Source organism: Protopterus annectens, chromosome 1.part0 (assembly GCF_019279795.1).
Source record: "Protopterus annectens isolate FY-2018-M chromosome 1.part0, PAN1.0, whole genome shotgun sequence".
In the NCBI taxonomy this organism is placed as follows: Eukaryota; Metazoa; Chordata; order Ceratodontiformes; family Protopteridae; genus Protopterus; species Protopterus annectens.
The window spans coordinates 1,165,113,145-1,165,129,534 of record NC_056725.1 but is presented as its reverse complement, the minus strand read 5'-3'; positions in this window follow the sequence as shown (position 1 = coordinate 1,165,129,534).

Sequence of the window (16,390 nt, the reverse complement as noted above, 5' to 3'; positions counted from 1 at the left end):
TAGCAGCACCACAATCTGCTCTTTTTCCACTTATTTTTCTACTTGTGGTTACAAAATATGAAACATGGTGTCCTCTGACAAGTCATGTGTAAATGTTGCCAGACAATTGCCTTCTGCTTTATTTTAGCACTTTGCCTAGGCTAATAAGTTTATTTGCATTTATAAAATATACTTGAATAGTCTCCTTTCTGTAAAAAAAAAAACTCTCTGAATGCTTTCATTTTTTTCTTTGGTGTCTGTTAAGAAATCTGAACCTTTCTGTAGTCATGAAAGGTATTTGATTCTTATGGCTTTGTGTGTTATAGTTTCCTTCAAATATTTTTCATGTGGTTTAACTTGGGTTAAATTGCCAACATTATTAGAAAAAAAAAACAAATACACAGAGCCAGAGATCTGCTGAACAAGTTTGATTTATTTGCTGCTTGAAGAAAAAGGTACATTCCTCAGTAATGTGTCTGCATACCTTACATGAACTTTGACCTATAATATTACACACATTTTTTTTTTATTTAACTGACATTTGTATACATAAACCTCATGAATTGTGAGTACTCAGGAATTCTAAATAAGAAAAATATTTAAGTTTCTTTGCTTTCTGTTTATGCGCCTGAGTACAAGCAACTGGGAGTGGGAGGCTGGCACAATAGGGGTGGGAGGCTGGCACAATGGTTAAGGTGTTTACCTTAGAATTGCAAGGTGCAGGGTTTGATTCTCACATGGGATAATTGGCTAGGCTTAAAATGGCCCACAAGGCAGTTAGCCTAGTACTAATCTATGAACCTAAGTATGAACCTATGAACTAGATAATATCAAGTAGTAGAATGGAAACAGCACCTTCTGTGTGGAGTCTGCATGTCGTCCCCGCGGTTGAGTGATATTTAAAGACATACAAGTAGGTGTGTGCGTGAATGGGTGTGCCTTCTTTGAAGGTTGGGCGTCGGGCAGGCAAATTGGAACTGTAAAAATCCACTGCCAACCATTAGTGGACCGGAGTTCCACTGAGTCGACCCCTAACCGGGAAAGCCGAAAGACATTACTTTTTTGAAGGGAAACAGCTAGTAGATGTTGCTTTGTACATTAGCCAAGAGAAGCAGAATATTAAGATTTATAGTACACCCACCCAAACTACAAAATATATATATTTTCACGCATTATCAGTCACTGGTACCCACATTGAATAGTTACTATTGTTAGCCACTAGTTGGTATTCATAGTCAAGCTGTGTAGTATAACACCAAAAGGGATGCACAATTGTACAAAGATTCATAGAAAAGTGCAACAAGTAAAAAGGCACAGGAATAGAAGTATACAAATGACCACATAACATGCAAATGAAGAGGCTCAGTCTAATAAGTACATAAATACAGATGAGGCCCTGTGAAAGGAGGTCACTATTAATAGATTTCAGAAGTGAAGGGGCTCAAGTAATTGGGTGTGAGCATAAAGGCAAAAGGTACTCACGTCTGTGTAGAAGCAGTTGGTGAATATACAGAGCACAGCAGCATTTGATATCCCCTAAACACCACTAGCCTCCACCTAGGACTGCAACATGGATGCAGATGGCATAATTGAAAATGTCCTTGGTAGAAGGTAACATACCAAATTGTTTCTATCTCTCAACAGTGATATTATATGGAGTTTGGCAGATATTGTGACCCACAAACTGGATCTAGTGGAATACATATAATTCATATTCCAGTGGCTAGTAAGGTTACTATGACTTATGTAATTTTGAGAGAAATAGTCCTAATAGAACTTGGTTCCCCAAGGGATACTAGGTTATAACAGGTTATATCAAGCTGGCAGATGTCGGTGCTAGTATGTGTGCTCTGTGTGGTCTTGTTGCCTACTGCTATTGAAGTTGTAGCTCTGTTTTTTTTTTTTTTTTTTTTTTGTGGCAGGACATTTGCCTGTGCAGGTGTAGGGTAATGGCCACCATTTCATGCTTCTCTGTCATTATACATGGCTGTTTGAGTACATCACCCTAAGCTTCTGTTTGATTGTACGGATGTGTAATGATGTAGTTAAGTTTACAGGCTGTGGATACCATCTCAGGTTCTTTTTCACTAACCGTGTGTGTGATTCTGTAGCTAATGTCAGAGACTATGGATACCTTCTCATTCTTCTACTTCATTGCACATACATGAGGTAGGGTAGCTGATTTCAAAGGCTGTGGGAACCATCTCAGGCCTCTAATTATTACATGTATGTGTAGTTGTCCTTTTGTACTGCTGTTTGCATATAGTCTGTCTCTGTGTGTGATGGCTGGTGTGTTCCTTTTGTCATTAAGTAGGTGCAGAGTGAGAGAAAAATTGCTTCTAACTGCTGCAGAAGGCAAAAAACACTTTTACACAACGGGATGCCTGGAACACTGATTTCCTCACTAAGTATGCATTTTGCATCATCTTTGAATTATCTGCAGTAGTGGCACCATTCCCTTTCAATCCCCCTCCTGTATATCATGATGGCACCACTGAGCTGTAGGCTGTAGGTACAGGGCTATCATCTTTATGTGCATTGGCCCAGACTGCAGCTGAGGTGAATCAAGTGTGCGATAGTGTAACTCCACAAAAGCATTGTGCCTTACCACCAACACCTGCGTTTATTTCCTTACATATTTCCCTTTAATGTCTATCCCCCTGTTTGCTACATTTGCCCTTTCCTACTTTCCTACGCTCCTTTTCCACCTTTTTCAATGGAACTAAGAGTTCCAGTTGGCAGGGTACCAGATCACATGGATTTCAAATATGTTACATGTGTTTGCCATACAGTGACAGGTGTGTACCAACCACAGCAGGCATGGATTCACACTACCTGCTGTAAGTTTGTACAAGGCAGTGCAAGACTTCAGCCCTTGCTCAACTACAAATCTCTTACTCTGCTCCACTCAGCTGAAATTATGACTTTTCTGCTATGACTGATTGGCTCTCCTTGAAGTGTAGCTGACATCCTACTGATGCAAAATGGCACTAGTTCGTTATTCATGTTTACACAACAATGTATTACTGCCACATTACAACATACATTCGCAAATCCTGGCCATTAAAGGCTGCACTATGAAACTGAAACATGATAATATCCTCATATTAACATTACTAAAGGTCAATACAGGAGTAACAGAAGATGGAAAAACTAAATGCTAGAATGTACTTTTCTATATTTGTGCAGATTTGTTTCTGTGTGTGTGCATGTGTGTATGAACGTGTGTGTGTGTGTGCGCGTGTGCGTGTGTGTGTGTGTGTGTGTGTGTGTGTGTGTGTGTGTGAAGATGAATTAGTAAACATGCAGGCCTGAGTAAAGTCTGCCTCTGCATGTGTATGTGTATATGTGTGTGTATATATGTTATGTAGCAGTTTGTTTAATGATTAGTGAATGCATGGTGTCATTTCACAATGTATTGAAATTCCTTGTTAAGTAGTGCTGTATCTGAACCTGCTGTGATTGATTATAGCACAGTGGTGGTATGTACAAGTAAAGGGGTGTGTGAACAGATGTGTTGTGTTGGGGATGTGTGACATTGTTTAATTTTTATTTAATTTATCTGCTGTGTGTCTTAATGTCAGGGTAGATGCGATTTTTTTGTTAATTGTTCAAGGAAACATTTTTTGTTAATTTGTTTGCTCAATGTTCTGGTATCAATCAAATGTGTGTCAATGTAGAGGATCATTTGCAAATAATGACATACTCATGTGTGTGTGTGTGTGTGTGTGTGTGTGTGTGTGTGTGTAGATATAGCTCTCTCTCTCTCTCTATATATATATATATATATATATATATATATATAAAACTATATACATATATATATATATATATATATATATATATATATATATATACACACACACACACACACACACACACACACACACACACACACACACACACACACACACACACACACACACACACACACACACACACACAGCAGTTTATTTTATTCTGGTATACGTATACTCAGTTTAGGCAATGGAAAAAATAAAAGGAAATACTTCCTCAGATTTTGTGCTGAGCCATGCCTGTCTATTTCTGGGATTAAAATATACATTGACTCATTCATGGTTATCTTGACATAGATCAAATGTGCTTGAGAAGATATGCTATTTTGGTACAGGTGGCAGAGAAGGCATACATTGCACAGTAATTCAGCAACATGATTTTTTTAATGACAGAAAAAATATCTCATGCACTTATAGGTTCATAGGTGTTTACTAGGCTAATGACCACAAGGGCCTTTTTAAGCCTAACTATGCATCCCAAATCTCTGACAAGTTCTGCTACCCTTGATAAGTGTAAGCATGGGCATGGGAGATGAACCATTTACAGGTTACCTGTATCCATTACAGATATATGTGCCAAACCAGTGATGAATTTCTGGTTTCCCATCCAATTGTCCAAGTTATACTTGAATTGGGTTAAGGAGGAACTGTGCTTCACATGGATGAGGAGCCTGTTCCATAGATGGGGTAGTCTCTGGGATACATACCTATCTCTCCAGTAGGTTCTATTTATATCACAGGCAAGGTTTAAGTCTTTAGTTTGTTTTGTGGATATGCAGGAGGTCCATCAGAGTGGGGTCTGACAATGCTCTGTATGCCAAGCATAGATCTCCCCTCAAAAGCCTGTAGGAGACAGAATACAGGGATAGGGCCTTGAGGCAGTCTGCATAAGACATATTACTTACATCCTGTGTTCTTTTAGAGAAGAACCTCTGTGGGCATTCCAATTGTTGGATATGCCTGGTTAGGTACTTACCAAAGGGGGCATTGTACTCAATGATAGGTCTGATGAATGCCAAATAGAGTGGAACAATGGCTTCCTTGGACTTAGATGCCATACCTTTGTTTATAAGTTGGGCAACATAGAATGATTTCCTCACCACTGTAGACACATGATGATCAAAGGCGAGATTACTATCTATGTGTGTCTCTACGTCCCTGACTACTGGGTCAACTCTAAGGGGTATGTTGTCAGTATGATAGTTACCAGGAATGGATGACTTCCCAAAGGATACTACTATGCATTTCTTGGCATTTAGTTTTATTCCTGGTCTAAAACGAGTTGTTTCACTGAAAGTAAACAAATTGAAACATCAGCCAAATGACAGAAACTTGTTAAAGCTTTAACTTGATGAAACAATGCAATAGAACCAAACCCTCCTGCACCCAACAAACTTACTTATATATCAGTCTACTTATGATAATCAAATGTTCACTTTCACGAACCACTGCTTGACAGTATGAAAAGAGCGAATTTTCAATTAAGCAAACGGGAAATTCAGTGAATTTTAAAAAGGGAATGGAGGCAGTTGGCCAACATCAGGGAATTTGCACTTTTCCCCACTGTATTGCAATCTCAGAGTTGGTATATATAGTTAGGGGATTGTCTGAGGTTCAGCCCTCACCTGGGTGGGTATGACATACTGCAGTGTGCATTAAGATTGAATGTTGGCCAACTGCTTTTATTCCCTGTGTAAAAATCCATTGATATGAACGTTCACTTAAATGAACATTCACTGCTTTCATCTCAATGAAGAGAGTTTCCCGTAAGTGAGCTTTGATTATGTGAAATAGATCCATATATATATATATATATATATATATATATATATATATATATATATATATATATATATATATATATATATATATATATATATATATATATAGTGTGGATCTACTACACTACACCGACACACCACAAACCCGACAGCCAAAACACCGACACCCAAACACCGAAACCACACAATACTGACAGTCCACATTACCGAACACCATAACACCGACTCACAACAAACACACAACCCCAGCACACCAAAAACCTTACAAACCTACATTAAACCTTACATACACAACTATCTATGCACTAACATTAACCCAAACCCTAACCCTAAGGTCCGTCACTATCACACACTTACCTTACCTGCACCCAAACCCTAAAGTCAGTCACTGTCGCACACTTACCTAACCCGCACCCTAACCCTACAGTCTGTCACTAACGCACACTTACTTTACCCGCACTCTAACCCTAAAGTCTGTCACTATCGCATACTTACACAGTCGTGCTCGTTTCACATGTCAGTGTTTTCAGCATCGGGATTTCGAACTGTCGGTTATTTCCGTTGTCGGTCTTCTGGTGTCGGTGTTCTCGTTTATGGCGTTTTCATCTGTCGGTGTTCTTAGATTGACCCATATATAATATATACACATATTCAAAATATATATATATATATATATATATATATATATATATATATATATATATATATATATATATATATATATATATATATATACACACACACACAAATATATATATATTTATATATATATATATATATATATATATATATATATATATAGGGGTCCTATGAACTTTGTTGAACTGTACTTTGGTTGACATCTGTTTAATCAACCAATTTGGTCAATTAAACAGATGGTTGATAGGCGTAGGAGATCAACAGTCCCTGCGTAAGGGAATATACCTTTTGTTTCCGGAGATTGTGTGATCTCAGAGTCAGAATATATAATTAGCAGGGGGTGCAGGGGGTGGGGGGCTTGTCCCTACACAAAATGTTGATATCTTATTTATTTTGCAGGTTTTGCATGTGCCAGTTACTAATTCTCAACATATGCATAGCAGTGCGTTGACATACATATTGTCGATCAACTTGGGTTGACATTATGCATAGGTTCATAGGTTCATAGGTTGGTACTAGGTTATCGGCCCTAGGGCCTATACAAGTCTAGCCATAACAATTCCCTGGCTATTTCTTCCCACACTATTTACTTCCTGGATCCCTGTCTAGCAGGGCGACTGACGTGATCCCTGGGGTGAATTTCATTTCTCCCATCTGATCGTCAAGGTTCCTTTTGAAGAGGGTCAAAGAGGCGCTCTGCTTGACATATATGGGCAGTCTTTTCCAGAGTCTGGGGAGTCTCTGGGTCAGGAACTTATCCTCCAGCATGTTTTGTTTATTGTGATGACAAGGTTTAGATCCCTGGAGCGTGTGGCTCTGAGGGATTGGGATTTCTTTAAGTGTAGCATGTCCAACAGCTCTGTGTTTGACATGGCCTTACATGTTAAGCAGAGATCGCCTCTGAGTAGATGATATGGGTCAGAGTATAGCTGGAGTTTTTTAAGGCGGTCAGCATAGGGCATCAAAAGTACCATTTAATGGATTTAAATAGATCAATATTTCTCTCTCTCTCGCACTCGCTCTTTCTACCCCAAATCTTGAATTTCAAAACATTGATACCAAAATCTTGAAAATTGAAAACATTGAAAACACAAAGCATTGAATTTCATAACACTGAAAAAAACACAGGACACCAACACTTACTATATTCCAGCACAACTACATACAGAAACATATTACACTTCTCCAAATATAAGCAGGGGGCCAAGCCCCCCTACACCCCCCCATGTGGGGGCTGTGCCCCCCACATCCCCTGCTACTTAAATATATCAACTCCGAGATCACCCTCCACAGAACAAAATGGCAAACATACCATTACGTGCTTCATGACTGCCTGTTGTAACCTTAGTCATGTTCCCTTCTAACTTGCTATACTACAACATAACTCATCTTAGTGTAGTGAAGTGTGATCTCGGAGTTGATATATTTAAGTAGCAGGTGGTGTGGGGGCACAGCCCCCTATATGAGGGGAACAGGGGGCTTGCCCCCATGCTTATATTTGGAGAAGTGTAATATGGTTTGCTTTTATTTGTTTCTGTATGTAGTTGAGCTGGAATATAGTAAATGTTGGTGCCCTGTGTTTGTTCAATGTTATGGGATTCAATGTTTTGAGTTTTCAGTGTTTTGAATTTTCTAGGTTTTGAAATTCAAGATTTTGGGCTTTCGACATTCTGAAGTGAATATATATATATATATATATATATATATATATATATATATATATATATATATATATATATATACACACACACACACACACACACACACACACACACACACACACAGATAGATAATAAAAGTGTCCACATAGCAAAGGAGAAAACATAAAAAAACAAAAACTCTGACTCAGTGTCTTCTCACAAATAAAAGCTGCACGTGCAATTATTTTGTGTGTATACATATATATGTGTGTGTGTGTGTGTGTGTGTGTGTGTGTGTGTGTGTGTGTGTGTGTGCATATATATTATATATATTTATTTATAAAGCATCAGGGAGTCTCAAATCAAGGAATAGAATTTGGGGAGTTTAAACACATTTACTCTATGTTCAGCCAAATGTACAGAAATCACCCAATGAAGCAAGTGTAGTAAAGAATTTCAAGGGAAAAGTAAATAGGTCATTGGTTTTTAAGTCTGATTGTCAATTTTACAGCCTAATGCCTTCAAGAAGATTGATTGCCATAAACCAGTGTTTACATTTCTCACATATTTATGTTTTTAGTATTTGGATCCCTGACCTAGTGTTAGCTCCCTCAGCAGGGCATTGCATCTGCTGACTTAGACAGAAATGAATTTGACATTTGCCTTATAAACTAGACAAAAATTATGTCTACATACTGTATTAGACGCAGAATATAATGGCAGCTTCTGAAGCCTTGTAATTAGTTCTTCTATAGTTTTCCAGCCATATGGTTATTCTAGTAAGAAATCTTTGTTACTTTCACAAATATTTCCAGTGGCTTGTTTAAAGACTACAGAATGCAGAATTTTAATGAATACTGAGTTAGGTCAGGGAAGTATAAAATGCTACAGTGCTCTTCCTAGCTTGAATAGACTCTTTACAACTATATGGATTACAGAATTAGCTTTTCTGACTTTGGTGAAAGTTTAAATTGTTTTCTATCACAGCCATTAGATCTTTTCTGATAACTTTATTATGTTTTGGCCATTTTTTGTAGTCTTAACTTGTGTTCCTTTGTCAGGTCTCATGATGCTACACTTAATGAAGTCAAAATCATTGCTATTGCACCAGGTGTTCAGTTTTGAATGTCATCCTGAAAACCTGAGAATCTTTTGTTCAAGCAATTATGTTATTCTGCAGTCATCAGCATTTGTAATAATCCACAGTCAGTTTGTCATGTTTATGACTGGAAGCATAGGCAAAAAAAAAAAAAAAAAAAAAAAAAATATATATATATATATATATATATATATATATATATTGGCCCCAGCACAGAGCCTTCCAGGAAACCACTGATAACTAACTTCCTTTGGGATAGACAGGTAGCCGCTTACCTTGTCTTATTGTGACATGTTGTTTAATCAGGGTTTTAATCACTGAATTAGGACTGAATTGACATTTTATATCATTAATCTCTCAAATATTTCCTTTTGTCCAACAGTGCTGAGTGTTTAACTAGACCAAGGTACATAGTAAGCATTGTTAGCCCATCATCAGGTGTCACAGCTGCCTTTTCAAAGGATGAAACAGGATTCAAAAGGCAAGATCTGCCCTTAACAAACCCATACTGCTTCAGATGTAACAGAAGTCGGATCTTTGTGTAATTTTGGATAATAGTCATTATGACTTTCACCATGATTTTACAAAGAATATTGGTTATACTGATCAGTCTAAAACATTTTGAGCCAAATAATGTCAGTACAATCTTTTGCAGGTGAGGGAGTACACCCAATACCCAATGTGCTGTAACATGTCTGTCTCTTTTGTAATGGAAATGGCATATTTCAATATAAGTGGACAATATTTCACTAAATTTACATCAACTTAAGATAAATAATATAGTAATTTAGTGACTGACAGCCTGCAAAAAGTTTCTAAAAGATACCCTAAAAGATCTTGTAACTAATTGTTTAAATGTTCCATTATGATAGTAGACAATTGCACAGCTCAGCTAAATGACTACAAGTTGTTTCAGACTACATCATATGTTAAAAGTTTTACAAACATCCCATTTCACTTGTGATGGGAATCTTAGAATTGGGTACATGTCTTATATGTGGGACTCAACTGATTACCTAAAATGAAATAAGTTGAACCCTTTTTTCATGAGGCTAATGCAGTAAGACACAATTGTGGAGTAGAATACTTGTCACCCATTTCATCCATCTTCTTTGGTTAAAGTATAGCTCATAAAACATCATGCATTGAAACATCACTGTGAATGTTGACAATTTGGCAGTAGTACATGTTATGTACATACTAAGGGTCATCATCCAGAATGGCAAGCTATCAATTGATTGTTTAATTTGTGCGGACACGTGGATGATTATAAAAGGTAAAAAAGAAGTAAGAACAGGTTAATCTTATACCAGATCTTGGTTAAAAATGTCAGCAAAGACGGCACTGTAGTTTAAAACTCAGTTAAAACTAATTTGTGAATCTGGCACTGTGAATTGAACTTGGTTGTGCAAAATATAATGTCCTTGTTTGTATATAATCAGACCAATTGGGAACAATAGTTTACATTAATTTACGAGTAGATATGTGTGGTTAGCATCATAAAGAATTGCAATTAAGAAAAAAAGACAACACCATCTGAAAGGTTACCACAGTGAAGAGGAATGCCTCTGCCTGAAGGTATATCTGCAGGATCATGGGATCATATAAAATTCAAGGCAACTGAGCATAGTGGCCATTTATGCTTTGCAAGTGCCCACCCCTTAAACATGGCCTCCCTTTTCAAGGAGGGCTAGACCAGTAAAGCCAGGAGTGAATTTATAAATACCCATCCAGTTATCTTGTTCATGTTTGAGAGGATGTACTACAGTGCTGATTAATTTGCAATGAAAGTAGATTCTGAAGGTGGGGAAGGCATCACATAATAAATTTATTGCTGTACCTTGTTTATTTATTTGCTGATGCAGGTTTAGATATTCTGGTCTTAGCATTAGCAGTATGGTTTGATTTATGGAGATACAACAGATCATGGACTACTGGGTTCCTAATTACATGAAAGGCAAAGCACAAATCACCATTCCGGAGTCTATAGGACATTGAATAAAGAGACAGTGCTTCCAGTCTTTACTGGTATCTTAGGGTTCTTAAATTTCTTTTTAGTTAAGAACCTTGGGAATCTTTCGAGGTGTTTCATCTGTCTAGTAAGGTATATCCTAAAGGGTCCACTGTATTTCATGATTAGCTGAATCAATGCAGAATATAAGGGGGGCAATTACTGCTTTAGATGTAGATGATAATCCTTTTGCAGTTGGCTATGGTAACTAGGACTTCTAGATCACTAAAGCAACATGAATATGAAAAGAGAGGGAATTATTAATCCATTTCCCAACAATATAACTACAGTCTCATTTTTGAAGTGGGGTGTTGTCTATGCTATAACCTGGTGGAACGGTTGTCTATGAAATCTGAAAATATTACATTGTTCATGTAATCTGAGCCTATTATTTGTACACCAGGTATTGAAAAGTTTAAGCTCCTGCTAGAGGGCCTGGGCATCAGAGAAGGACACCAAATTTATAGCTATCCACAAATTTGCTTAACCAGAGATTTTGGTTTGTGATCAAGACATCCAAAATGCAGATGCCAAACAACAGAGGTCTCTGTATTGAGCGATGTAGAACATCAGTGATCACCTTCATACTCTCTAAGGAAACACCCACTGCCCGTGTTGTGCATGTTCTATCTTTAAGCCAAGTTACTATCCGTCTTACTACTAAGTGGTCTGTTTGGAGTGTGTTTAGCTTGTTTATTATGCTGTAAGGAGGAATGGTATCAAATACATTGGCCAGGACAAGGTATGCTGTTTGTATGACCATTAGCAACAGCCTGATTACCCTTTCAGAGAAGTTAACCAGATTCATTAGACATGATCTACCCTTGACAAAGCCAAACTGTTGTGGGTGTAGCCTGTTAAGATTTTTAATATTATAGTTCATCAGGTCAGTTATGATATGTTCCATAGATTTGCAGATGAGACTTGTCAAACTGATCAGCCTATAATTTCTGTGGTTATTAGAGGGCCACTCTTGTGAAGTGACATCATCACTGGAACAAAGCCAGTGGCTAGACTCAGGTTGAACAGTTTAAGAAACAGTACTGCCAATGTCTGTTTAGTACTATATTAAGCAGTCCAGTTATATTATCAGGTCCCATGGAGGATATATTTTTGATCGTGGAAAGTCATCTCCAGTGATGATGAGGGTCTGAGATTTTTCAGGGATAAGTGGACTTTGGATAACTGTCACTGGGGTGAAGTTTGCACTGCATTTGTGTGCTGGCATGTTGGTAATTGTTACTGGATCTAAGTAGGTAATGCCATTTTGAATAAGTTCTGAACATTATTGACATAACCAACAAAGGGTTTGTAATTTTCCATAGCTTCTAATGCTAGCCTAAGTTCATGGGCTGTTTTGGTTTTCTCAGAGGTATTTTTTAAATTCTTTAACAATTCTTTGACGTTAACATTGATCTGAGTGTCACTTGTTCTGCTGTATACTTTAAAGAGTTTGTTGTTATTGTTGTACAGTTTATTTTATTTACAGACCACCAGGATGGTTTGCTCTTAAACTTCTCATTATATTTAGATCTGGTTGGGACTGCCAGTTTTATACATTTATCTAGGTGAGTGTAGATGTGTGTGTGTGTGTGTGTGTGTGTGTGTGTGTGTGTGTGTGTGTGTGTGTGTGTGCGTGTGTGTGTGTGTGTGTGTGTGTGTGTGTGTGTGTGTGTGTGTGTGTGTGTGTGTGTGTGTGTGTGTGTGTGTGTGTGTGTGTGTGTGTGTGTGTGTGTGTGTGTGTGTGTGTGTGTGTGTGTGCGCGTGCGTGTTTGTGTGTACAGTTACTTGCTGTATCAATGTCTTGAATGATACTGTTATGCATAAATTTGAAGACTTCATAATAGAGTTGGAGAAGATTTGTACATTTCAAATCCTTGAATTTCATGACATTGGCATCTATTGTTTTTGACATTTTAGAAGTAGAGGTTACCGGTTTGTGATTAGATTTAACTGTGGCGGTGGATACCAGGGGAATAGTACATAGAGATGATATTGTTAGGAGAATTAGGTCTAGGATAGTTTGACCTCTAGTGGATTCTTTGAATATCTGATCTAGGACGTTTTTGCCTATTATTTCTTGGAACATTCCAGTATAGCTTACATTTGAAGTATAGTTGTCCCACTTTATTGAGAGGCAGTTAATGTCTCCTGTAATAATAGTGTTTTGCTTAAGGAATGTTCTTAATATATATTCAGGAACTTAATGTGATTTTCATGGGCCATGTGTGGGGTTCCGTAACAGTCCATGAGCTGATAGTTGGTCCTATTTGGTGTGAGTTGTATCTCAGTGAATTGTATTTCTGAGTTTCTAGGTGATGTGGTCTCTCCCAAATATGGAGACCCACCACAGTTACCATCAGGTCTAAAGGCACGCAAGGCACAAAACCCAGGTATGGAGGGGAGTTATCCAAACATTTAGACCGAAGTTTTGTGATGATATACCCATGGCTGCACTCCAAATACAGGAGGTCCTCAGGGTCAGACTTTTTTATTGAGACTCCTTTGATTTGATCTTGTGTTTGATTTGTTCTTTTGCTTAAATTGGGGGGGGGGGGTCCATTAAAATTGGACTCTGTCTAAAAAAAAAAAAGCAGCAGCAAAGACTGTATAATAAAATGTGGAAGCCTTGGAATGAAAGGTACAAGCCATCCTTAGCAAAGCAAGTTGAGCTGTCCAGCATCACATCTCAGACTGACATATATTGGAACCCCCTGGAATGACAAAAGCTATTTAGCCAATTGTTGAAGCCAATTATCCTTTCTATGTACTTTGGCATCATTCACAGAGAATAAAGGATTTTGCTAAAGATGAAGGTCTTACCAACAGTTCCCCTCATTATACATTCAAACTTTGCCCAGATGCATTGGTTACATTTCTGAAAAACTGAAAAGCAGACTTGCTGTCATAAGATGGCTTCCGGTACCACTCATGAGGTTTACCAGTAGAATGTTCTGAAGGAGACTTGATACATACACAAATAAGGTTTCTGTTTTGGTGGTGAGGGGATCAAAGTCTTGCCTGCATTTGTGGCATGCATAGAGAGTTTTGACGTATCTCTCTCTCTCTGCATTTATGTCAGGGTTTTGCTCACCAAGTCATTTACCTCCACATGGGCCACTATCCTTTTGTACTTGTATTTGTTAAGTGTCAGAGCCTTGAGGGCCCTTGAAATGTTAGATGTCATGATTCCTGAAAGATAACTCACCATACCCTGTTCTTGTCCAACCTAATGAGAATTGCATCAGTGTGTCTGACTACACAGTCACTGATCACTAGGATATTTTTATTTGTAGTATGTTTTGTGTAGTGGTTTTGAGATTATTTATGCCCTGGTAACATTTGTTGTGACTGCACCAATGGCTGATGTGGTGTATATCTTTTGCTTGTTCTAATGGCTCTTGCCGGCATAGGCAAGGGCTTTTTTATAGCTTCAGCATAAGTTAATTTAGTGTGTTTGAATTGAGCGCTGTGGAGGAATGTGTTGTTCACAGACTGTGCACCTTTTTTTTTTTTTGAAAGACAGTTACCTCGATGCTATTTAAGTGACTGCATTTCTCACAAATAGAATACATTTATGCTAAGAGTTTATTTTCTGTGAGAACCAGGCAGTTGCTGCAGTTGCCTGAGGATACTAAGTGCTATGAATCTGGCAATTGAGGGAGGATAAGCAGGCTCTCCATCCACCCACCAATACATCCATCTATCCATTTTACTCCAGGAAATCAGAACTTGATGTTTAACTGATTAGTTAATAGGCATGCATAGTATGCAAATGTAATTGATTCAAATCTTAGTTTACACTGCAATTAAGTTAATTTTAGTTCATGTTTTTTGTACAGGATGCACAACTATAATTAGTTCATCTAAATTTTAGTTTACACTGCAGTTAAATTAACTTTCATTTATGTTTTTGTATAAGAGCACGGACCTACTGAACGGGATAATGTCAATTCTTTATCCATTTGAGCTATACAGTGTTTAATTTATACAGCCTGGAGTCTATAATAGTGTAAAATTAAAAATGAAACTTCCTATGTCGACCTAGTACAGACATGCATGCTGATGTTCCTTTGTCTACCTAATACAGACATGCATGGTGCTGTTCCTATGTCTACCTAATACAGACATGCATGGTGCTGTTCCTATGTCTACCTAGTACAGACATGCATGGTGCTGTTCCTATGTCTACCTAGTACAGACATGCATGGTGCTGTTCCTATGTCTACCTAGTACAGACATGCATGGTGCTGTTCCTATGTCTACCTAGTACAGGCATGCATGGTGCTGTTCCTATGTCTACCTAGTACAGACATGCATGGTGCTGTTCCTATGTCTACCTAGTACAGACATGCATGGTGCTGTTCCTTTGTCTACCTAATACAGACATGCATGGTGCTGTTCCTATGTCTACCTAGTACAAACATGTATGGTGCTGTTCCTATGTCTACCTAGTACAGGCATGCATGGTGCTGTTCCTATGTCTACCTAGTACAGGCATGCATGGTGCTGTTCATATGTCTACCTAGTACAGACATGCATGGTGCTGTTCCTATGTCTACCTAGTACAGACATGCATGGTGCTGTTCCTATGTCTACCTAGTACAGACATGCATGGTGCTGTTCCTATGTCTACCTAGTACAGACATTCATGGTGCTGTTCCTTTGTCTACCTAATACAGACATGTATGGTGCTGTTCCTATGTCTACCTAGTACAGACATGCATGGTGTTGTTCCTATGTCTACCTAGTACAGACATGTATGGTGCTGTTCCTATGTCTACCTAGTACAGACATGTATGGTGCTGTTCCTATGTCTACCTAGTACAGACATGCATGGTGCTGTTCCTATGTCTACCTAGTACAGACATGCATGGTGCTGTTCCTATGTCTACCTAGTACAGACATGCATGGTGCTGTGTGCAGTGGCACACAGAGAAGTTTAAACGAGCAGGAAATACAAATGAATCAGCAACAAAAAAAAAAAAAACAGCAAGAACTTCAGCTAATAATGACAACTGCCTAGAAATGGCAGCAAATTATTAACTGCCACAGAATTACCAGCTACTTGCTCTAAGACAGCTTACAAGCTTGGCCAGACTGGCAGTAACTATACTAAATTCACAAGGTATAACTAAAGCAGGAAAAATGACTTTAACAGCAAAAATGTTTTCACAACACGGAGTGATGCTTAACAACATTAAGCAGTCAGTCAACTGTCAATTCAACAGCAGGTTAGGTGAAAATGCAGTAAAAGACTGAAAACAAAACACTTTTTATACAAAAAACTGTACATGACTATAAGTGCAGATGAAAAATACTTTTCTGCTTATTTGATGAAAAATGGAATCAAATGCCATTTATCTCTCTCTTCACATGCAAAGAAGTACAGCTTTCTGTAGTTTTTGGATAAAGACACCAACAAGCAATACTCTGCACTGTAT